Source organism: Arctopsyche grandis, chromosome 5, assembly GCF_051622035.1.
Source record: "Arctopsyche grandis isolate Sample6627 chromosome 5, ASM5162203v2, whole genome shotgun sequence".
Taxonomy (NCBI): Eukaryota; Metazoa; Arthropoda; class Insecta; order Trichoptera; family Hydropsychidae; genus Arctopsyche; species Arctopsyche grandis.
Window position 1 is genome coordinate 21990938 of NC_135359.1, and position 25662 is coordinate 22016599.

The 25662-nt window shown below is 34.0% G+C and overlaps 1 protein-coding gene across 1 annotated transcript in view; it reads right to left on the reverse strand.

Moving 5' to 3' along the window:
* The window catches only part of LOC143911652 (uncharacterized), a 115680-nt gene that overhangs the window by 41405 nt on the left and 48613 nt on the right, over positions 1-25662 (reverse strand). The gene's annotated exons all lie outside the window — the stretch shown is intronic.

Sequence of the window (25662 nt, forward strand, 5' to 3'; positions counted from 1 at the left end):
GAGATTGATGTATTCGATTTGAAATTAAAATGATTAAACGAATTTTATGCTATCGCATTTATCATTGTTATTTAACAGGTAATCGGTACAATTGTTTACACTTGTGGCGTAAACAAGCATAATAAAATGATTAAACCATTGACGATTTCAAACTAACTTAAGATTAAATAACACAATTTATTAATTTCAATGTAAATCAATAGTTTTTTTGAGAATTGATTCATTTGAACACAATACACTATATAATTTACACCTGATGCTATGTAATATAATGAGAATTAGAATTTCCAGTGTTCTAGGAAGGCGTTAAGTGATTCAGCGTCGTAAGTTATACGCAATTAAATATATATATATATATATATATATATATATATAATATACATATGTTATATTTTTATATGATACTAGATTTGAATGTCTGGTTCCGCCCAGACAGGTGTTTATAAAATTAGATTTTTCTAAATATTAAACAATACTCATAAAAAATGCAAATATTATTCAGCATAAATTGTAATACAGTATGCACACATTATGTGTATACAAAAAACCGTGAAATATATAATTCAAAAATCGGGAATTCATCATGTGAGACTTTCCGATCACTATCATGATTACGACTAAGAATAATATTTTGACGAATCAAATCAGACGCGTGTCGACAACGGCCCGCGTCGTTACGCACACAACGACATTGGCTCGCGACAAGCCGTTAAGTCGTTAACGCGCAAAAAAAAATCGAAATCAAAAAGGTGTAACCCCTTCGTCAAAATAAACCCATTGTCCCATTCGATTTCGTTGAATTTCCCTTTCGAAATGCAACTGCCAAATCGAAAGGTTCTTCTTTAGGGTACGATTGCAAGACGCGTTCGATTTCTTTTGTCGCAACGCACAAGTAGTAAAAGGGGTTGCGAATGATCGCTCCACAAATGCATATAAGGGAATTAAGATTCGGAATACAAAACGACGAAAGGGTTGCGGATGTTTAGCGGCCGAACAATGATTTGTCGTGCGCACGCGTGCCGAGCCAAAGGGGTAAACCATTTTCACGTACATATAAATTCAATGCATAAATGAATAATTCAGGGTACGGGTGCGAAATTGGTAACACGTGCACGTCCCATCAGTATGCGCATAAAAAATTAAAAAATAATTGCAGACGATAAAGGGGTAATCGACGCACCCCCACGCATCGTCCGAGCTTGGAAATTTGTATAAATCGTGGAAAAAAGCAGCTGCGTGATTCATCTCCGTGAACATAAATAAATTAGTACTTGGAGTATAGATGCATTCGCAAAAACAATGTAAAAATGCAACGGTATCGTTTAACACCACCCCCCTCAATGTGAAATAGGAGACTGTGACAATAGCAGATGGTATCGGTCGTGTTAGCTTTGTTAGATCAGAGATGGATATCCATTTAAAATGATACGAAATATTATCTGTATTTTTATATACAGATAGTATTCAGAATTATAATTATAAAAAATAGATATTTAAAAAATTAAAAAAACAAGATAAATATAAGAATGTAGTTTTAATTAATTTTTCACTACACACATTGTCAAACATAAATAGATAATTTTAAATTGAAAGATTCAGATTCTGTTTTTTTATTATTAGTTGTCGATTTAGGTTCTAATTTTTTATGACAAGTCCAACTTCACATTATCAACATAAGAATTTATCAATTTCATTCCATACAAATACATACTAGTCTTTGAATGGGCAGATTTCATGTCGAAAGATATTGAAAATTTTCTGGTGGATTTAATAGACCGATAGAACGATTTGACTATTTTCAACAAATCACATTAAAGTTTCACTTATTTCTGGTGATTTAGCGTTGTATAAATTCTGTTGTTTACAAAAGCTAGGTAAAAATGCACCTTTCTCTGATTACATCACCATGATGTACATATATTTATATAAAAGTGGAGACAAACTTTAAATAAAACGAGCATCCATATCAAGAATAAAGTGTACAACAATGAATCTTTTTAGAGTAACTTCAAATTTGCACAAAAACTTCAGAGTGATACCCACATCGAACTACCGAATATTAATCGAACAGCGCAGTTGCACAATTTCAAAACTGCAATGTTTAGATAGGCGAGGGGTACGTGCCGCACTCGTGCTCCGAAATGGAATCAACCCCTTTTCAAAATCAAACACGCGATTTCAAACCGAATAGAGTGAAAAAAAAACGAACGAACGAATCAGCATTGAAAATTTGCCACATGTATCATAAAGCTGCATTGTTCCCTGCACTTTTTTTCCATGTCGCGCGCACATACGCAGTCAATCCTGCAACGTCACAAAGGTTTCGATATTTCATCCCTTTGATAAATACATCGTTTCGTTGCACCTTTCCGTCGAAAATATCCGTTAGAGGAAAGGAGGAATCACTATTTGAATTGCAAACTCGTCAGAAGCGACTAGAAAAAAATGAAAAATAAATGCAAGTCGGCAAAAAAAACCAGCTTTATCCACGGTTGAAAAAAGGATGCACCATTGTCGGCCGTGAAAGGTTTTTTTTTGAAGTACTAGGATTCGAATGGTACATTTTAAACGCGGAGGGGTACGTTCTAGGCTCGTCTCGTTTTACATACGAGCATGATACATATTTTTATACACGGCTTCTTTATCACTAACCCCTTCTTTTCTTGTGTGGGTATATTTTTTAGGGTGCCCGGCTCCGCTATTGGAGGAGGCGTCGTCCAATGGCGTCGCGTCGTTTTAAAGGCGTCCTTTGTATGCAACGATTCCACCCTACTTTGCATTTCGGGGTGACACCACCTCTCTTCCTCCAGGCCCGTACAGCGAAGCCTCCCGGGGCTCGATGTTGAGGGACGCATGCGCATTTCCACGCCCGGAAGTCGTACATAATGTAATCGAATGCTAATAGTGCCCGACTGCGAGGTTAGCCGAAAGAAACTATGAGTTTGGATTGATTGGAGGTTTGGTCATTACTTCAGAGGTCAGGTGCATAAAGCCCTATTTCATGGTTGTATTGAATAAACACGATGAAGCATTTAGACTCGGAATCGAATTTTGTACCTTAATAACGAATAAATGAAAGTAATTCACTGGAAAAGAAGCGTGAAAACTAATAAAAATTTTGTTGATTTTTAATCCATCATTGGTTGGAGGTTAAAAATAAATTCAAAAAAAGGATCAGTCCCACATATGTAGTATGAATTGGAGTCGGCATGCTTCATTTAAAGTTATTTTTTTCAATCTTCTTCTTTCTAGTTATACATATACTATGAGCAAGCATTTCATGGATAAAGTTAAATTTATTCAACATTTTGAGACAATTGAAAAATCACTCCATAAAGCAATGGAAATAGCCCGAACACACCATTCCTATTTTCATACAAGAATAGACAGTAAAATATACATATAGTACATGCAGGTTTTTAAAATAAGTAAAAAAAGGGTGGGTAGCAAATAAGTAAAAAAGGGTAGAAAATAAGTAAAAAAGGGAAAAAAGCTAATAATTGTTGCTTTCTAATATGTACTTAAAAATATCTTTAGAAAATTGCATAAAATGGAAAACGGAATTGCTAAATATATTTTAAATTCGGTTATAATATATTGATTCGAAACTATAATGTACACAAATGAGAAATGATTTTTGGTAATGGGACCTATTATAAGTTACTGCTAAACAATCTAATAAGAGCATCAATACAATTGCATACGTTAAATTATTTCTATATTTAAGAACATATTTATCTAATCTACGATATTATATTAATAAAACATTTGAAAGATTCTTGTATATACATACATATGTATGTATGTATACATATGTATAGTATATAAATATGTTAAATAAATAATAATTATACTTATTTACTATGAACAGTATTTAACATTTTACAGTATGATAGGTCTGATAATTAAATTAAATAGGAAAAATTATTTATTTAATTTCACCTAATACCTAATCGAGTGAAGTTGTTATACAACTTTTAGATTATATGTACAAACGTAAACACATACATATGTACGTAGGTAAAACGTTCTTCAATACCTACATATTGTGTGTCAATAAAATATTATTGGTGATTTTTTCTACTTATTTTTACCATTTGATTTAGTGATATAAAACGCGTCATGTTATGGGAAACCTCTTTTAATACAAGTATGTACGTACATACGTACATAGCGAACACAATAATGGAAGCCTTTGTAAAAATTCGCAAATAAATTACAATCACGATGGAATAACAAGGAGGCGAAGTCTTGTCGCATTTATTTTTCGGATCTTTTTTCCCCAAAAATGTGCAATCGGTGAAAAAATATCTGTGAGAAAGTATCGCGGAAAAAGGATGTGGCGACCGTTACGCAATCAGAAATTCCCCTCGTCATATTTTTTTTCGGCAATTATTTTGAAGCGATCAAACAATGGATTCGTTCGGCTTCTTTATTTGCGAGCGACGTATTCATGGATTTACCCGAAAACCGGTAAAAAACGGACGAAATCTAGGGCACAAAACTCGCATCAGCATCCCCTTATTCCTTGTTCGCGAAAATTTTCCTCGGAAATCTTCTCACGACCTCGCATAAAAGTGGGTCACAAACGCCCCTCGCGTGTTTTTTACGCGATTCGGGTAAAAATTTTAAGATTTTTACCGTAAAAAATACAACGGATGGGGGAAAAAAATCGCACGTAAGCATTGTCTTACCCCTCGCAACCTGCCGGAGAACAGTGTTACTGGGGTAGTGTTACATCCCCTGTTTGCCATTCACGAGAGACTGGGTTTTTTAATATTACCCTCGCGTATTCGTCGTGACACATTTTTTCGGGTGAAATGGGTAAAAAATGCATCGTTGCACACCGTTAATTTTTTTCTCTCACAGCATCTTAAAAAGTGCACGAACAATGGACTTTTTTGCACGGCGATACTGTTGCGTGCATTTTTTGTGTCGAATTTTTATGGCGAAATCTGGAATTTAATGGGGGATGCAATTTGCAGAACAAAAGGGGTTTAATTTTGGATTCAAAATGCCTCTCCCCGTTACTGAACAAATAATGCATAGCCCTATCCTGTTTTAGGGAAAAGGGGGATTGACATTTATTTTATATGATTTTACAAAATCCGACAGCGTAAATCGGTTTTATATTTTTTAGGTTTTTGTCCTTGAAAATGTCGGTTGTTGGATAATTGTAACGGTTAGGTTAGATTTTTCTTGAGAGATTTATAGGAAACAACTTTTCTATAGTAGATTTTTTTACATTGCACAATAACGAACAAGTATAAAAAAACTACCAACTTCTCAAAGATATAAATCTAAATTTAGTTTTGGCGCAATTTTTTTACTATTATTTTATATGTAGAAATAAATATAGCTACCTAAAAATAAGAACATATTTTTTAATTCACATGAATATGTAGAATTCAAAAATAAAATATGAATAGCTGGATCCTTTCAAGTGTTCCAAAACTACCCTCAATTAACCGTTATCGATGATTTTTCATACATTAATAATTCGTTGTGAATAACGGATCCCATTATGCGAGATCTTTTGACGTCGCGTTTATTATAATATCCCTCTTTTTTACGATGCAATAATAATATGTTTAGGATCATTAATAGAAATAAAGGAATAGAAGCACAAAAGCCGATTCCGTTTTCGGGCTTGCACTCGAACTGCGAAGACAACGGGAATGATGATCAGAATATACCTATATGTTTTTTTCACGTTTTTATATTTTTTTTTGGCAGGCTTTGCAGGTTTTTATATTCACGTCAAGGATATATTCGGTAAATGTTTGACGGGTGGCTCCGAAAAAGTGCCAATCATTCATTCGACGACCCAAATATTCCCATTGTAATTTTTTCGGGAAAATCGCATAATATGAAACTATTCCTTTTCAAAACACATCAATAACACAGTCAAACATTTGATTTGGGTATTTTATAAGAACATATAAGAAAAACTGATTTTCATGGAAACATGTGAAACAATCTATATATGTATGTGCAATTTTCAAAAAAATAAAAAAATATTGACGCAACCTAGTAAATATTATATTATATAACTTATATATAACTTATATTGTGATATAAAATTATATATTGATTTGTTATGTATGCATTTCAACGTTTCGTACTTTTTCCAATGCAAAAATATCGATAATTTCTGAACTATACTTTTAAAATTTTATGGAATATTACGACGGGCCTTTTTCAAAGACAGGCCCTGATTATTTGCATACCCTGTACTCCCCCTCTCGTCAGCCCTGATTATTTGCATACCCTGTACCCCCCCTCCCTCTCGTCAGCCCTAATTATGCATATCAAATAAATCTAAATATTGCACGAAATGATTTAACAACATTCAATATAATAATTAAAATTATAATATTCAGCAAAATAAAAAAAGTAATGTTAAAATTAAGTCGATTAAATTTCAGAATTGTAGAAAAAGTTGTAGTAATAAATGCAATAAAATTAAAACTATATATTTTTGAAGGTATGCATGAAAACTTTATACATACATGTACTAAAAATCCAAACTTTTCCATATCCAAAATTGTAAGAACCATTTTTTTTATACATACATACAACTGACTAAACTATAAACTATTATGTTTGTACTAGGGTTGTGCCCAATGATATTTCAATGGGTAGTTTTGGAAAGGAATTGATTCATGAACCAAAACAGAGTTTGTTTTTTTTATTGTCGATAGCAGTTTCATCATGCCGCCAATTAACATCGTAATCACGCATCACCCACTCACTCCATCCCCGCACACTCGCCCAGCTATCCGTGCACAAATATGTGCTCTTGTCAGTGGTCATAGCGTAATCTCCTGCATTTTTATGTACTTTATTGTTTCCCAGTCCCATTGTATCCTGCTCGCGCACACATAAGTAAAACTGCGCGACAAAAACAGGGAGATTTTCACCGCACGCCACCGATTGTAATACTCGTTTTTCAAAATCTGCATACTAATCCATGCAAAAAACATACATAAATACATACACTCCGTCTGTTTTAATATATCTATTTTTGTTTTCGACTCAACCTGCACGCACATCTTACAACATTACTCATTCAAGATGTTTGTCTAATAATCAGTGCTCACCAAAAACGAAGAAAATCATAATTTCATCCGAATCACCGCGTGTAATCAGAATCGGAAGGCGATTAGTATGCACGCGGCGTATCGCGCAATGTCGACCATCTCTTGTGCCGAACCGAGCGAATTAATTCGCAGGCAAACGGGGAGCAGAGCGGGGGGATTATCTTTGAATTTTGTGCGGTGCCTTTGAAAACGGCATCGGTAATGGAGTGTCCGGCACAGACGCGTACCCTCATCACGGAGGGTTGGCCCTCCGAAGAGGATCCGAACGAGAGTCTCGTACTCGTCGACGAACAGAGTGGTTGGCCGCGTGCGTCCGTCCGTCCGTTCGTCCGCCGCAATATGAAAAGCCTTTTGCCTCGGCGCCAAATCGAATTGGGGAGGCAGGGGTTGTCCGTCCGTCCGGTGAATATGCACTCAACCTGACGTGCCAAATTCAATTTGCCACCTGCCCTCCGAAGTGGCCCGGCCAGCGGACAAAGTGACCGCTGGACAAGTGCTCGACCCGCTACCGTTCAAAATTCAATGGGCGCTCACTCGCTCGCTCGACCGCTCTATCGAGGGTGGTACGACTACATTGTACTGGGGAGACTTTTTAAACTGGAATTGCCCCGAGAAAGTGTCGTAATAAGCCCCTAGTGTCGACTGGAGTGTAGGATGCCGTCTCTTAATGGCTACGATGACGAATATGGAATCCGCGGTTCAACTTCATATTCGAAGCTATACATACATATGTATGTATGTGCATTTTTTATTTTTTTTATTTTACATAGATAAATACCAATGCGCCTTCCTAGAAAATTAATTACAAACAATGCAGGATTTTTATTACATAAATCCAGCAGTATAGCTCGGTTGTTAAGCTTCTGCTTAGCGTCGAGAGGCGCCGGGTTTGATCCCATGAACAAACCTCGATTGAAAAGAATATATATATATATATATATATATATATATATATATATATATATATATATATATATATATATATATATATATATATATATATATATATATATATATATATATATATCTGTAGTGCTGCTGGTCAGACCTGGATATTTGTGACTCCAGCTCGATCGTTTCCTATCAGAATTTGCCAATTATCTCCGATTGTTGAAACGGTTCGCGGTAAAATTGGCCAAATATACTTCCTACCTACTATGTCACCATTGTTTAAGATTGATTAATGTACAATAAAATTTATGTACAATTCATAGATGTCTCGTTAATTTGCGAGTTTTTCAGCGTCTCGTAATTCGGCGACTTATAATAAAAATAAAAATAAAATGCTGCAAGGTTTGTAATTGGCCAGGAAGGCGCATTGGGGTTACCTGTAAGGCCTTCCTGTTATATGTGTAAAAAATAAATAAATCAGTGTATTTCAAGAAGCTGAAGAACACGAAATTAAAAATTAATTAATCAATCCACCGAGACATCTATGGATGTATTTAGATTTGTACATAATTTTTAGAAATTGTATATACATTAATACAGAAAATTTGTGACAGCAGTTAGGATGATTTTGTATGGCAATTTTGAGGAACCGTTTCAGATAAAATTGACAAGCTCTGATATGAAACGATCGACTTGGAGTCACAAATATCCAAATCTAACCAGCAGTATTAAAGATTAGCCCGGGATTGAATCCAATAATATCATGCTTCTAAATATAAACGCAACCACTGAGCCACATCGCACTACATGTAAAATAGATAACTATACACAGCGGTAACGATATTTTTATTTTATTCATATATTTGTTATATAGTTTTTAATTTATTACTCCTTCCTGGCCAATAACATACATACATACTATACACGTATGTACACACAAATCCATATACATATGTACATATGCATATATATGTATATACACAAATACACTTATAATATACAGATGTATATGAACTGAAACACTTATGAATGATATTTCAAAATTTGAAAAATTAAATCAATATATGTAGTTTTGAAATGACACTTAAATACAATGGAAATAACAGACTTACTTAACCTATAGGTATGTAGAATCTAGAATTTTCATTTTTTTTTTAATAATGGTGTCGTTCGTAGTTATAGAATATCTATGTAATAATCTATATCTATGGTGTCATAAGATTGAATAAAATCTTTAGTGTTTAGCAATTGTTAATTCGCATCAATAATTTCAACAATTTTGCGAGAAAGTGCAGTTTGGCTATCATCAACGGAATATTTGCAAGACTGGGCGATGACGATGTAATGTCGGGACAGTCGACCTTCCTGGTTGAATTGAATGAAGCAGCAGCAATATTGAGGGGCACTGAAATTAGCTTTTTAGTTTTGCTCGATGAATTGGGAATAGGAACGTCTACATATGAAGGAACTGCTATAACGGCTTCCACAGTGGAAGAGTTGAGTGGCGGGAATTGTCGCACGGTGTTTTCAACACATGTTTTGTGTACAATCATTACGTGTAATTTTGGTATTTGGTACTTATGTACAAAAGTTTGATCGGGTGTCTCTTTGGACATTAATATATGATGGATAAATAGATAAATACATATGTAGAAACTTTTTCGGTGTCAATGTTTAGTTTTAGTTTTTAATAAATAAATAAATAAATACTTCGTATAGAGGTGAATTTATTTACATACTTATTATTTAAGCAAAACTCTCGAAAAGATAAATATTAGGTACATAGCATGCGTTGAAGTAATTTTTAAAACACGCTGATGGTATTTTTCATATGGAAATTTGAAGAAATTAAAAAAATTCAAACGCATACTTTGAATTATGTTATAATTTATTTATTTATGTCAAATTAAAGTAGACCTCCGTGAATTGAAAGACGGCTCATTTTAGAACATACATACATATTTCACAAAATAAATTAGAATTTCATTTCAAAAACAAATTTACATACAAGAAAACAGTAAATAAAAACGAATCCACACTTCACCTACTACATACATACAATTTGTTTAAAGTGGATAGACTAATTAAAAATACGTATGTAAATTATTCAACTAGATTCATAGCATAGCCATTATCTAAATATTTAAATACGGGGGAGAGCGTTCGTTTGGATAGAAGAGTCATAATCAATTTAAAAATTTTGACATTTCAATACGAATTCTGCATGGTATTTTAATTATTGTACATATTATATTACGTACATATACTACAACGACAAATTGCACACTTCGACACGACTTTCATCACACGACAAGCTTTCCAAATACCAAATACAATCCGCAAACCATTAAAGCACCAATTAAACCACCTCTTCAATATTGAAGAATAACCAATTAAACGCAACTTTCCGAAGTCCGTTACGAAAACCAATATTTAAATTCCGAGATTCAATTAACGCCCGCTCGCGCACCTACCATCAGCCACACACGTCCGATTGTCTGCGAGATCTAATTTAATCGTAAAAATCAAGTTTGTTGTTCTCTCATAGGTACGTGTGTATATCGTTTTGTTTTATGCGAGTTTTTACGCTAGCGCTTACCGGCGTTAAGCAACGTTGGGCGTGGCCAATATTCGAATGAGCATTTATACATCTTATGGGCCCCAGTTAACCGGTTTCGTATCGGCCAGGGAACATCGTGAATACATTTAACTACTAATTGCACGTTTCTAATTATTTACCGATAATAAAATTAGGCGTCTTTGTGTTTTTTTTTAATTATCAACTATTTTTTTTTTATTATCGTTATTAATATTTATTAATCCAGAGCGCTTTCACTCGCACGTGTCGTACACAATGTACACACACACATACATACAACTATGTATTATATTTATCTACACAGGGGAGTCAGGAATGAACGACCCCGGTCGATTGTTTGCATGGAAAATGTCAACCGCGTGATCCGAGCTAATTTTCCATAGCTTAATTATTGCGAACCATCTCCGTCAACCAGATCGAGGCTCAAAACAATGCATTTGCGTTTTGAAGTGAGACGAGTGAAAGACATATAATAATGATGAGCCCTAATTGGCGCACGCATTTTCTATGAAAGTCTGCCTAGATTGCCATCGAATCTATGGGTCAACTAAGGTTGGCGAAAAACGATCTTGAAAGTCGGAAGCTGCGAAGGTTACACCTTGAAACGAGCGGCATGGGAATTGAAGACTTGGATACGTACATATGTACACGAGTGCAAAATACTGAAATTCTGCATGATGATGGAATGGTAAAAGCGGCGAAATCGTCATTCGTATACCTACATAATATTCGCCGGCGTGTCATTGTATTATAAAGTGAACCAGTTATGAGATAGCGATCTGCTAATTATAATATAATCTGCATGCAACGAACACACAAACGAAACGAATTCGCAACGAGAATGCACATGTACGGTCGTGCTAAAATGCGATGCACGTTTCGTTAAATGCATTTATACATATTTATAGGAAAGCTGTTCGTTTCAAAGATCTAAAAATTAAATTCACACGGCCGGATATACTTACGATATACGGATATACGGATAACTAAATAAAGAATGTCAATACATATGCATACATTGTATACAAATAATGCCTACAAACATACATATACATATATCCGGATTTCATTCTGCGGGGGATCTACGTATGAATCATAACATTGTTATGACTTGTAGTCGCTTACGAGGAGCAAGAGAAAAAAATAATCAATTGCTGTAACGATTTTGTTCTCACCGCACAATCAAGATGAAATCAATCATTGCTCATCACATCGATGTAACTATACACATGTATATAAAGTGTATATCTGGCTAATGGATCCGCGTTATCCATGCATTGATAATAATAAAAAAACTTACTACCTATGTCGATTATACTGTAGTGCTATGTGGCGGTATAGCGATTTCTCGATCGAGAAGGCGTTATCCTCTCGTTTAGATTTAGAGATTTCCGTGAACTTTATTCACGGGGAGAATGTCTCGACTTTTGCATTTCACGTTTTGCCAACTTTTATTCAGCGAAGCGATGGTCGGATTCTAACGGTAGCGACGATCAGATATGCGTTCCACTCGAGTTCGATCCTAACTAAACTATAAGAACCCCAGTCTGCAAAATTGGACCAATTCCACTTGGGAATATTCCCGATTTGCAATCGGAACTGCAGAAAGTGGCGTTCGATATTATTTCCACGAACTGTGTATGTATTAATAAATATTCTATTTGTTTCAATAATACTAACTATCAGGCCATATTCATTGCTTTACAAGCTAAACCCGGCATGCGTTGCAATGCCACAAAATCTCGTGCAATTCCCGTTCCCGTTCCCGTTCCCATTTCCGTTTCTCGGTGTGTTTCAGCTTCAAATTAATACTTAATAATCAAATTAAATTACTGTAATGATAATTTGTCGAAAAAACGCAGGCGGCGAACACATTTGAAAAAAATATTTAATTGTTTGTTTATTTTACCCTAACAACGCAGGGGGCGACGCGAGTTTATTGCGTTGCAATGCCACTCATTCCTGTTTTCCCGTTCCCGTTCCCGTTTTTGGGCGATTGTTTTTTTACAGAAACCATCGCGGGCAGACACACAATAACTCATGTAAGTTTCATCGCAATCGGTTGAATGGTATAGGAACGCATACGTGACAGGCAAACATTGTCTTTTTTATATATATATACACAAACATAATTTTGCTCAATGCAACTAACCCAAACCTACAATACTAACATCCGAAACATCCGAATATAACATGCGAAACCTCACGAATCGCAGAAATGAGAACATCGATCAAAAACAGTTATTGATTTTGCATAGAAACTTTGATACAGAAAATATGATTGGATTTTATACAATTTTTGAACATTTTTAATATTGATTATATTTTTAATATATCTTAAGTGTACTAAAATTACTGAATATAACTTCTTCACATTCCGTCGAAAGAAAAAGTTGAAACCTTAAATGATTCGCCATAAGAAGGCTTCTTACAGGACGCCAGGCACGAAAACAGGGAATTTCCTAATTACAGAAAAAAAAGTATAAGTAAACATTTCAACCCTTTAACGCCTTCCTCGTGTCAATTACGGACCGTTCAAAGTGCGATTTATTTTCAATTTAAATAAATGAAAGCGGATGCTATCGGAGCGTTATTTCCACGCATCAGACGACGATAGCGATCACTTCGGGATGGTCACACGAGCGCTTCTTCCTTGTCGCCACACCATCTACTGCACAAACTGCACCGATGCACCGTTCTCAGGTGAACTCAGTCGGTAGTAATTAGTGCGAATTAGCGTCGCGAAACTTCAAAATACACCTATTACACACATACAATGTAATACTTGCAATTCGAAACCCGGCCTAATAAGCAGACATTGGAATTATTCAAATTATTTATAATTTAGATTTATAATTTCAGTATAAATCTCGATCAATAGACACCTGACATTAATTTCAACCTCACAAATTCACGAATGTGAAACCGATCTAGATATGCAAATCGGAATTGGATTACATGTATGTACATACATACATATCTACGTAATGTGACGATTTTGTCATTAAGTTTTTGTTACCAACGACAATGATAAAATATGCTCACGCGAGCAAGAGATCCTCATTTTCGATTATATTATTATCTTTATTATATGATGGTAGTATGCATATTGTGTAGCAATGCACATGACGTAAAATCGCACAATTATTCATAATTGATTACAGTAAATGAAATTCACAGGTTGAATCAAGTCGAATTTACATTACATACGGGATATGTAGCCTTTTTTGGTCGGAACCTTTCATATATAATATTTAAGTAAATTCTCATAAATACAAAGATACCTACATACATATACTTCCAAATAATAAAATACTTTGCAGTCTTTTTTTTAGTGTCTTATTTTCAAATTTAAATAAAATATTCGTTGCTGATTAAGATATTGTTCATTTTAGAATTTAATGTGCCAAATTTGAATTTCGCTCCTGGTGATTAGTATACATACATATATGAGGTGAGCTTTAGCTCGGATGCCCTTAATGGCCCCTAGGGCTTCTCACCTGGTCGAGTGTAGGCGCACCTGTCACTCACTGGTTTAACCAGGACGGACTGTTAATTATTTTTTAACGATGGTGCTTTCTGATAACGTCCCAGTAAAGAAGAAGCGCCATAACGCATCTCGGTGAGCAAGCACGTGTCGTTGCCGACACATTGTGTTATTTTGATGAATATAAGCGGTGGTATCGAAAACCTTTTCCTCAAAAAACAAAGATTTTTAATGAAATACGTCTTCCATAAGATTTGGGTACAAAAACCCAAAGAACGCATCCAAAGTATGAGATGCTAATTACATAGAATAAATACACGGCTACGTACAGGAAGCGCACACGGAAAACGTACAAGATTCAAATTTATGATAAATAAGCGCAACATATTCCAGTCATAATATTTTGTTTGTATTATAACATCAGAAGAACATCACCATTTGAATACAAGTCGTTCAATTACAATAAACACAAGCATTTAAACCCTCTTTCCTATATGCATATGTAGAATACACGTATACTAATATACGCAAAATTTATCGATATTAACTTAACTTAATTTCAATTAAAAAATTTTAATTTTTTATATTAAAAAAAAACTTCAAGCTTCATGTGAAGTACATACATACATACATACATACACGAGGGGAAGCTATGATACGACGGAACGTCTCATAATTACTGCCAATTATGTTCAAACTTAATTAAATAAACAATAAAGATATGCAAAATTAAATACGATAATACCACGTGCGTGCTTCCTATTCATTATTAAAATCTTTTCACTGTAAAAAAATAAATATTTGCATGTACATATGTAAAAACAATTGTCACATTGCGAGTTTGTCTTGTGTGAAGGTCGGTCGAATTAACCCCCGTTGTCGTGTCGTTCACCGGTTAACCCTGAAATGAACACACACACACACACACACACACACACACACACACACACACACACACACACACACACACACAATATTCGGTTTATGTACTAATTTATAACTGTGCACATTATAGGGTTAACTGTCAGCGAACTCGGCGAGATATTCAAATTCGATTACGATCCATTCATTCACGAAAACCTGTTGAATGAAACGGTTCGTAAGTCAGACAAAATAATAAAAAAAAAAACGTACACAGTACAAAAAACGGCTTTGAGCGGGGAAAAAAGCTATATACATTCGGACGATTGAATCGATCGTTCGATCCGCGATCTGTTGCATAATAAAGACTTTTTGATATGGCGGAACGGTGGTGGAGAAAAAAAAGACAAACACTATAGGTATACAATTTTGCGCAAAATCACGCTCCGGCTCGCTTAGATGCGGTATTAAAAATCACAAATTTCTAGCAAAACTCGCATTGTCCGAGAATTTAACTCGTTTTACTTATTTAGAAACACGGATGTGTCCTATTGGATATGAACGGGCGATACTATCGCGAAACAAGGCTGAATAAATTTAAACCGATTAGTTTCGGACTTGAAAGCAAGTTCGTTTTTACCTCAGCGAGAGTTGTATGCAGATGGAGTGCAACGTAGGTTACAATTTATTTATGTACGATATACATATGTATAATAGTTTAATAGCTAATTATATTTAATCAAACAAATAATAATATATTAATACATATATGTATGTATATGCACTACACACAAAAACTAAATTATTTACACATTCATACAGATGTGTTGCATTACAGCTACCAGAAATTTCATCTGGCAGCTTTATTGTACATACGTAAGTAACAGCACCTACATACATACAATATATTTTTCCTGCTCTTATTTAATTTTAAATCCTGTACGATTAATTTATTGTTACTTCTAGTGCTATATTTATGGAAATTTAACTGTCTTATGAAATATCTATTGACATGTAGGTAACATTTTCTTATCTAAGTTATAAATAAAAACCAACATACAATTGAAACACAGTATCAGAAAATCAAACAAATTTGTACTCGATTTCAACATAAATCTAGGAACAGAGTACTCGATTATGACTGGGTATAATATCTATGTAAGTATTTAGCATTCAACAAGAAATACTCTCGATAGTTCCGCTGCTGGATAATTTTTGATGTTATCAGTTTCAAGATGTGGTATTTATTAAATGAATGCCATACTAAATGATCTATAAACGTGTATTCTTTTCAACATACTTTTTTTTATTTTTTTGCTAGTTTTTAATTGTAGGGAATAACAAATTATGAAGATTTACAAAGACAAACTGGACACCAAGAAGTCAGAAATTTTAATGAGACGAAAGTTTATACGAAAGTTTTTTGACGATCCATAGGAAAATTCATATTTTCCGACATACTGTATTTTTCCTTGGCTACTTCAATTAGACGAAAGACGACAATGTCTGTCAAAAAGTAAAGATGTCACATCACATTAAGTGTTTTTAAGTTACACGCCACTTCTAGAATAGTTACACGCTACTAAAGAATAATTAGATACTACATAAATGTAGACATCTCTTTCAGAATGCACCACCACGAGAACGCCACTGATTAAATAGATACTTACAATGTCTCAATACCGTAAGGTAAGATAAAAAACGAAGTTGCTTGAAATCAAATGCGACATTCCAAGAAAACTAATTTAAATATTTGACTATTGTATCCATAACGGACGACGGAGAAACTTCGCATTGAAAAACACTAGCAAGTATATAATATTTTAACCGTTTTCAAGTGTCCAAATACACAACATTAACGCGATGTTGATTCAATTAGTGGCGCAGATATGATGAGCATTCAATTTTTGCGTCAATCAATCAAATTATATCTTATGCTAAAATCGCCTCTCAATACTACTTATATATGTATGTACATACATATGTAGATACCGTTTGTTCGTCACAAATGAAATTTCATCGCCGCGTCGTTTCAATACATAATATCTCAATAGAAAGAACGGGACACTACCGTGCCGTTTAATGATATTCTATTATCGTCTTATATAATACGGAATTAAATAGAAGATCATGAACTACAATCCTAGATGGTAGTGCGGCGATAACGCGCTCGAAATCGACGAAAAGCTTAAGTGACAGCCATTGTTCATCGGTAGGAGAGCCAACCACCTTGTGATGATGGCGGTCCAGAACAAAGCAACGTCCAAATTGTAAATCTATAATGCCTACACTCTACAACCGTGTCTATGCAAAAGCGGTCGCCGTATCAGATGCATACAACAAATTCGATTCGTGGTCCAGATAAGATTGTTACCATTCGACCGGGGACAATAGCGTCGATTTCGTACCATTAAAAATGATTAAACCGGTTTTTGTGTTACGCAGTACCTACTGCGTAACACTATCTATAATTTATTATTCTAAATTATTTTGTATGCTAAAAGCGAACGATAAATCCGACACCTGTGCTGTATTGTTTCAATATTGACACATGAGATTTGTAATAATTATATGAGAAACATCGAACAAAAAGCAAGGTTATCGCATAATTGTAACCTCAAATTATATTCGTTATATTTATAATAGTAGGAAAAATCATATAAAGATATGAATATTAAAGTCTTGTTCTAATCTCATTCACACAAACATTTTTAATTAGTTGTAATACAATGAGTTAAGTGACACTGGTTGAATTTCCCATCACGTCATATATGTATGATGTTTACATCGAGTTATTGGAATTATAATACAAGCTGTCGAGTAATTTTTATTGAATCTTCTGAATTGTTATACTATTTCGGATGCGTTCAAATTGATTGACTGATTAAACGCTTTCCACTAGTTAAAATAATTCAGTTTTTTCCTTTGCATTGCTCAAGTTTTGAATTTACCTACGTAACGATTCTTCAACGGTAATCAATCAGTTTATAAATGAATGGCACGTTGTCGCCGACCAATTTTGACACATTTAGTGCGCGTGAAAATTACTCGAGAAAAAAAAAGAAAAGCGAAAATGAAACCGTTTCATAGAACGTCCGTTTCGAACTAGCCAGTGGTGTGCAGATCGAAAAATCATGATACGTAACGAAAGTCGGAAAAAGGTGAAAAAAGACCCAAACAGAGTCGGTCGATAATCGAGTTCGATCCGAGCCAGAGTTTTTACCGAAAATCGATATTTTTTACGCACGACTTGACCGCTCCATTTCCAACGGCTTCACCATTTTAAAGTTTATGTGTAATTTCAATCTCAGAGAATACCTACATATATACATACATACATACATACACATCGCGGCATTTATTCATCCTTCGGGAGGGTAGCAGGTAGGACAGGAGAGGGTGAATCTTAGGGTCTATCAGGCCACATAATAAAATGCATCCCCTAAGGCGCCGGATATCGCCAAAAACCCCCTCTAGTCTTGTCTGAACAATTTGAAGAGGGATTTTTTTTATCCCGACACCGCAAATGCAGATGGCAATCTATTATCTATTTTTTTTTTGATGCGCGTGTTTGCCCAAAATTCATGTTGTAAAAAAGCCCTATTTTCCGACCATGATTCAAGCAACAGGTATTCCATACTACATGTATGTACACAGGGACTATCTCGTAGAAGGAAAATCAAACGATCAGACTCATAAATTTTATTAAACATACATATATACAGATGTATATGTACTGGTAATGTAATCCTATCTGAGTAAATGATATAAAGTTGACATGTATACATATGTAGTACTCAATAAAATAAAGTTTAACAATAAAATTGCATTTCCTAGTATCTTTCAGCATATTGTAAATACTAGATATATGTAAGTATGTACATATCTACATATTTAACATGAAGCATTACCTTCCCACGTTATCAACTGATAAAGTATACTTCCGGTAGTTTTTTTGAATAAATCCGCAGATACTGAAGATATGAGATGACAGAACACGACATGGAATGAAATGGTAAGCAAGAAGAATGTAAAAAAATTACAACAATTTTGCCGATTTGTATGGAATCATCTCAATTATTGGAACACGTGAGGAACGTTTAGGTTTTGAATTACATTTGCTGCAGCTTTGTATGTATGTACATATATACATATGTATAAGCAATCTAATATCTACTGGAAGCCATTTAGAATTCAACCTGCACTTTTCAAATCGTAGTCATATACTTAGCGCCTATAAATTAATTAAATTCATCACGTTTATATACGTATGTATGTACATACATACATATGTAGTTATGTACATATGTAGAAGACAATATATTTTTCTCATAAAAGAATTATTCGATTAATCGGGTATTTATGAAAATCATTTCAACATATATTTATTCCTCTTTAAACGATATTTCGAGGAACGTGATTAGTGTCCGTAATTAACTAACGCATTACAGTATATTATTACGCTCCAATAAAACGCGGTCAAAACGATCCTAAAAACAGGATCGTAAAAAAATCTTATACACAAAAAAGAAAATCACAACAAAAAAACGACTGTTAACACCACTCGAACGTCGATGAAATTAAATCGTTTGTCTATTTTAGGTGAAAATATTCACGGTCAAACAACCAACGATCGTCGTCCAAAAAAAAAGGACAAAGCGTTCGATACAATAAATCGATGGAAAAAAAATCGATTGATACAAATTCAACTGGATATCTTCCGAATTTTTTGCCGTTATTATTATTTAGCCGCAAATCCGAGAAATTGGATTTGGACGGTTTCATAAAACAATCGATCTGTTGATGATGCTGAAAATATTTTTCGTTTGAGTTACGGAACGAATCGCATCCGTTAGGAAGGCGTTATCGTAATTGGGCACGATTTCGAATTTACTCTATTTTCATCATGTTATTTATACGTTTTCAAATATATAAAAGTGGCCGGGTTTCAAACTCTTTGCCGTTGCAAGAGAGAACGACGAGGCTTTGCGTGGTACGACCGAGTCGACGTTTTTCGAGGTTCGGTGTTCTCCAATTAGGCACAGTAGATGGCCACCGAGTGGTACTTTTTGTGCGCCGCCACTGCTTTAATTACGTGATAATTACGCATCGGTTCAGTTTTATGTTTACCTGGAAGCGGGACGATGCCAGAGCGCTTTCGGCCAAGAATCGCCGCCGTTTGCCGCCTTTTTTTGACCCTTTGCTGCCCAGCGAGGTAGTTCGCACATTTCGACATCATTCGCATACATATACATATGTACCTATACAAGGTCGTTACCACGATTTTAAAAAATCGGAAGAAGAATCAACGACGAAATCAAACTACGCATACCTCAATTGCGAAATTCAGCAAAAAAATTAACATACCTACGTACCTACATATATTTGCAAAAAAGATTCAATCAACATGGATAGTATTTCGACCGTCATTAAAAGTTTTCATTTTCTTTATACAAAATGCTTTTATCACGAATTTTCAACCGTTGGTTTCAAATGAATTTAAACCAATAGCAAGTGCCAAAAATGTTATATTGAAAAAATATCACACGTTATTGGTTACATGTTTGCATGTTGATTTCTTTCCATGTTGAAATTGGCATCTGTTGCTTCCGTTTATACCAGATCTATATTTCCGATAATGTGGCAATAAGAAAAAAAAATATGAAAACACCATAAATTGCTCTTAATTTTAAACACACTTGATGTAAAAAATCGACATAAAAATTCGATAAGAACGATTTAATTGATGGGTAGCAATAATTCTGTCTCAGGGTTGGGCATTGTTTGTGAATGCGCTAGAATTCCATCGATGGATCCTAGCAAGTGTGCAGACAGAGATGTACTATAGCGTGCATCTACAAGCAGTAAATAAATCAGCCAATACTGAAAATTTAATGATCATCATTACCATATCTTTTAATTATCAAAATATACCTACATATAGACTCGATATTTTAATCACAATACCCGTTCATAATCATATCAATACCGATAAGTTATAATCTGCACTAGCTTGAAAAGTAATTATCATTGTCAGTTAAGTATAATTGTTTGCATATTACGTCGGACATCGCTCGATCCTTATCATAGGCATACAATTTAATTTTAAATGTTGAAAAAAAATATCCATAAAAAACCGAATGCTAATACCGCAAATGCATTAAAATTAATTTTATCGCACTCTTTTGCATGTAGCGTAATTTCGCACATTATAATGCAAATTTGCGTAACCCTCTTCCTCGTTTCCCCCCACCCCACCACACACCGCACGGCAATATTTCATATCGTCGAGATGCTATCGCGGTACCGTATTATTAAGTCTTTATATTCAAAACTATGCTCGAAGCGAATGCAATAATTAATTTTGCAAAAAACGAAAAATTATCGAAATACGGAGCGTCATTTCGGAAATTACCAGACGCATTGTTTTCGCTATCTCGAACCTTGAAAAATGGCTTTATTATAAAAAATTAATAAAATAATATTATGTTAATAATAATGGGTTATATTGCACGACGGTAAATTACGCCATAAGGGCGATCGGTACGTTTATTATTAATTATCGTAGTTAAACCCATCTCGGAAACAAAAGTTATAACTTGGTCTGAAAAATATATGCGCTATAAAAATTAATAATAAAACACTACGAAAATTTATGGTGATATAATGGGGGCCGGTATATTTGCATTAATTTTAATAAGCAGGGCTCGAGAGCCTCGAGTAATTAAGGTATACACAGATAACATCGCCAAAATGCGTATAAATCACGAAATTGAGATGGAATACAATATGTACGTACACACATGAATCTATCGGCTATAAATATTCGTATTTACACTATGCAAACATTTAATTTGTAGCGCAAGAGTTTCATATTCAATGTTGTGTGTAAAATATTGTCGATTTCGTCAATAAATTGTAATATGTATGTATGTATAACCACTACTACTGTTTGGGAATTAATTAACTTTATTTGGGTCAGTAGTAGTCGTCGTCCCCTCCCCATGCGAGATTTTTCGTCTAGCTTCCGAATTTATGAGTGGGTGATTTATGCGAGATTTCTTCACTCATTTCAATGACAAAGGGGCCGTTGATTTATCGCCAATTATACAAGAAACAGTCGGCATCGTAAAAAGTGTCGTAAAATCTTTCCACCGAGAGAGATATCTACATAATGATAATATTGATATAAATCCAGTGTTGTCTTCGTCATTATTTTTACGCTAATTTCGACATTTACGCTAATCTCTAATTGTTGGATCGTAAAACGACAGGTAGCACGAGGCTTGCACTTTAACAACGATAATAATAAAAAATATAATTAATAATAATTAAAATATAAAAAAATACTAATAAAACAAATTTTAATTAACTATTATACAAACGGAAAACATCTGTAGCCAAAAACAAATCCGAATAGAAGCGCAAAGATTTAAGATTAAGTAGAATTAAGTAGATTAAAATGATCGTAAACCGACGACAAGCACATACAATTTACGGGCATTTGCAATACAAAATAATATATTTATATATATAATATATATAATAAGATTTAAAACAATATTTTAATTTTATTATGATGGGAACTTGATGTACATATATTGAGCGTACATAGTAAAGTGATATATTATTTAAGTATTTAAAGCACTTGGAAAATCACGGGGCATGATTTTATTGGCATAAATATGTAGAAAAGATAACAAGGTTATGCGATTTTTAGGGTCAGATACACTGTTTTAACTGAAAATTAAAATCAACAGGTTTTCAAACTAATTAATTTTCAAGAAACTGGAAACTATTGTAGTTAGGGTGACCATGCGTCCCGTTTTGGCCGGAAGAATCCCGTTTTTTACGTGCTTTTTGTTCGTCCTGTCGTTTTCGTAAAATTTTTGATTTGTTTCGTTTTGTTCTTGTTTTTCCAAATCAATTTTTTTCCCAAAAGCAATTGTATATAAATATACATTTACATACAATATATTTATTTTAAAGGAACATATAAATATTTTGTTGCGTGATTCATTTTATGTACATGTTACTGAAAAAAAATTGAGTCGTGTTATTATTTTCATTATAATTATTTTTAAATGACTATAAAATACAATATGATATTATATTTAATTTTTATTATTTTTATTTTCTTCTTTTAAGTAAATGTATGTACGTTCTGGTAAAAATTACACTACTTAACAAAAGAAGAAATGAAAACTTTCAGTTGCACATAGTTTTTGCAATTAATACATACATACAACGCACAAAAGTGTAACACATTTTTTTATTTAGGGGGGGGGGCAATTATTTTGTGAAGCGTTCTGTTTTGAGTCCTGGGAAATATGGCCACATTAATTATACATAGATTAAATCTCCTATAATCTCCTAATTAAAATCGAATACACTTTTCCGTATGTTCATAGTATGTATGTATATATATATGTAAATTCTCACAATGACTAAGAATAATATTAATATGGCTTTACTTCCAAATAATACACAACCAAAATATATAAAATTGAACATATAAAAAATCTGTAATATTTTTCATATACATTTTTAAGTAAATGAAAAGTCTTACCAATTCCTTAAAGTTTTAACAGATTTGGCAATGATGAAATGTTTGTACGTACCTGCAAGTAAAAAAAATGTACATATTAATATAGGGCACGTATAAAAAAGTATGTAAAATATAACGAGCACAGTTTGAATTTTATAAAAAGTGAACACAATTCCGACACACGTATGTACATACATAGATTTGCATCGAGTGGAAAACGTTTAATATAATTTAACGTTCACTATCGCTATAAACTTCGCAAGCAAATAACCACGTTATTATAATTGAATAATAATAAAAACACAAAGTACGCGCGATAGAAACGATAATGAGCAAATTTCGGCGTGTAGATCGCGTTTTCATTGTTCCTACTTACATAATATAATTAGTCATGTTTTAATATGTTGCATTTAATCTCTGTCAAAACGGGAAACGGAACAGTGGCGAAGATTCGCCACGCAGATACTGTCTCGATTTTTTGCATTCGCAACGAAGATTTATACTGTAGCTTGGCGCGTCTTTGTTAAAGGGTTGAATTTTCGACTTGTCTAACGAGCTTATGCAAATGTCTACGTATCAAATTTGTCTATGATTAATAATTTAACGCGTCGAGCGGACACATGAGCGCGAAAAATGTGATAAATTAATAAGGAGATGACGTACGCGTTTTGCGCACTTTATCGCGTCATCTTTGCAACGTTTGCGTATACGTAATTAAGACTTTTCTTCTAATTTTTTTTTTTTTTAGTTAGTTTATAACTCGTTTTCGTTTGCGATTGCCTATCGCTTTAATGCGATTTTAATTAAAAGCGAGCGAATTTCGCCGACCGGCCGGCGCGCCACGGTTTGAGAGCCGCTCGTTTATCGAACAGCGGGAATGATTTATAAGTTCGTGAGCGATGCGCTGTTGGTTCTTCGAATTAGCGAAATAAAATTCATAATATTTGTTATAGTTTGTAAATAATAACTCGGGTCGAGTGTGTGAGCGCTTTCATACTGAGCGATCACGAATTATTATGGCCGCTTTTCATGTTTCGAATTTACCTGTTGTAAGCAATCAAAGCTGCTCAGAACGGAAACCTACCGAATACCGTTAAAAATACGTAAACATACCTCAGCATCACAAAAACGCGTCCTTAAAACGAGCAATCAGCGTTTGATTTCACTGAATATTTATCGACAGAGAAAAAACGGAATAAACAAAAGAGCACTTTTTCACGAAATAATTTATTAAATTCAAATTTAATTATTTAAAATAAACAGGCTATATTTTATTTTATATTCCAATTAAAAATTAATAAAGACGTAACAACATTTTTTTAGTGCAAGCCACAATAAAAATTAATCGTTATTTACAGTCTGAAAATTAGGAAATAAAGTCAAAAACAAAATTTATATCTAATATATAATAATATATAAAAAAACAGGTAATCCATTTTATTTGAATAGTATCGTGCATGGTTATGAGCAACACACTTATGCAAATTTAATATCTTTATCACACACACTCATATTTGTCGTAATAAAATGCTGGCTTAAGTTTTTCATTTATGCTATACGCGATAAAGATCTTCATAAAACATTATAAAGTTATTACATCGTTAATATTCCAATTAAAAAATCATGAAAATCTTTTCGATGCACTCGACGGTCATCATAAGCGTTAACGTATGTGTACTTCCGCCGTTAAGATGACATACATATGTATGTACATATAATATCATTGGCATCATCATCGTTTATAGCCATACACAATCCACTGCAGGATGAAGGTCTCTTCAACACGCTTTCATTCGTCTCCGTTTTGCGCAACTCTCACCCATCTCACCCACACACTTTTCTCATTCCATCTACGTATCTTCCTTGCGGCCTTCTTTTCACCCGGGTTTTCATTCCAGTACTTCTTTTATCTACCTTTCGTCCATTATTCTAGCTACATGACCCACCCATTGCCATTTAAATCTCTTCACTCTCTTCACTATATCAACTGCTTTTGTCATACTTCTCACACACGTATTCCATTTCCAATCTCTTCTGGCTATGCCGATCATGCAGCGTTCCACACTTATTTGAGTGAATTGGAATTCATATTGCATTTTGGCATTCAATTTTTCAGTTTCACATCCATACATACATATGTCATCACTGTCAAAACTCATTGATCGAATACATC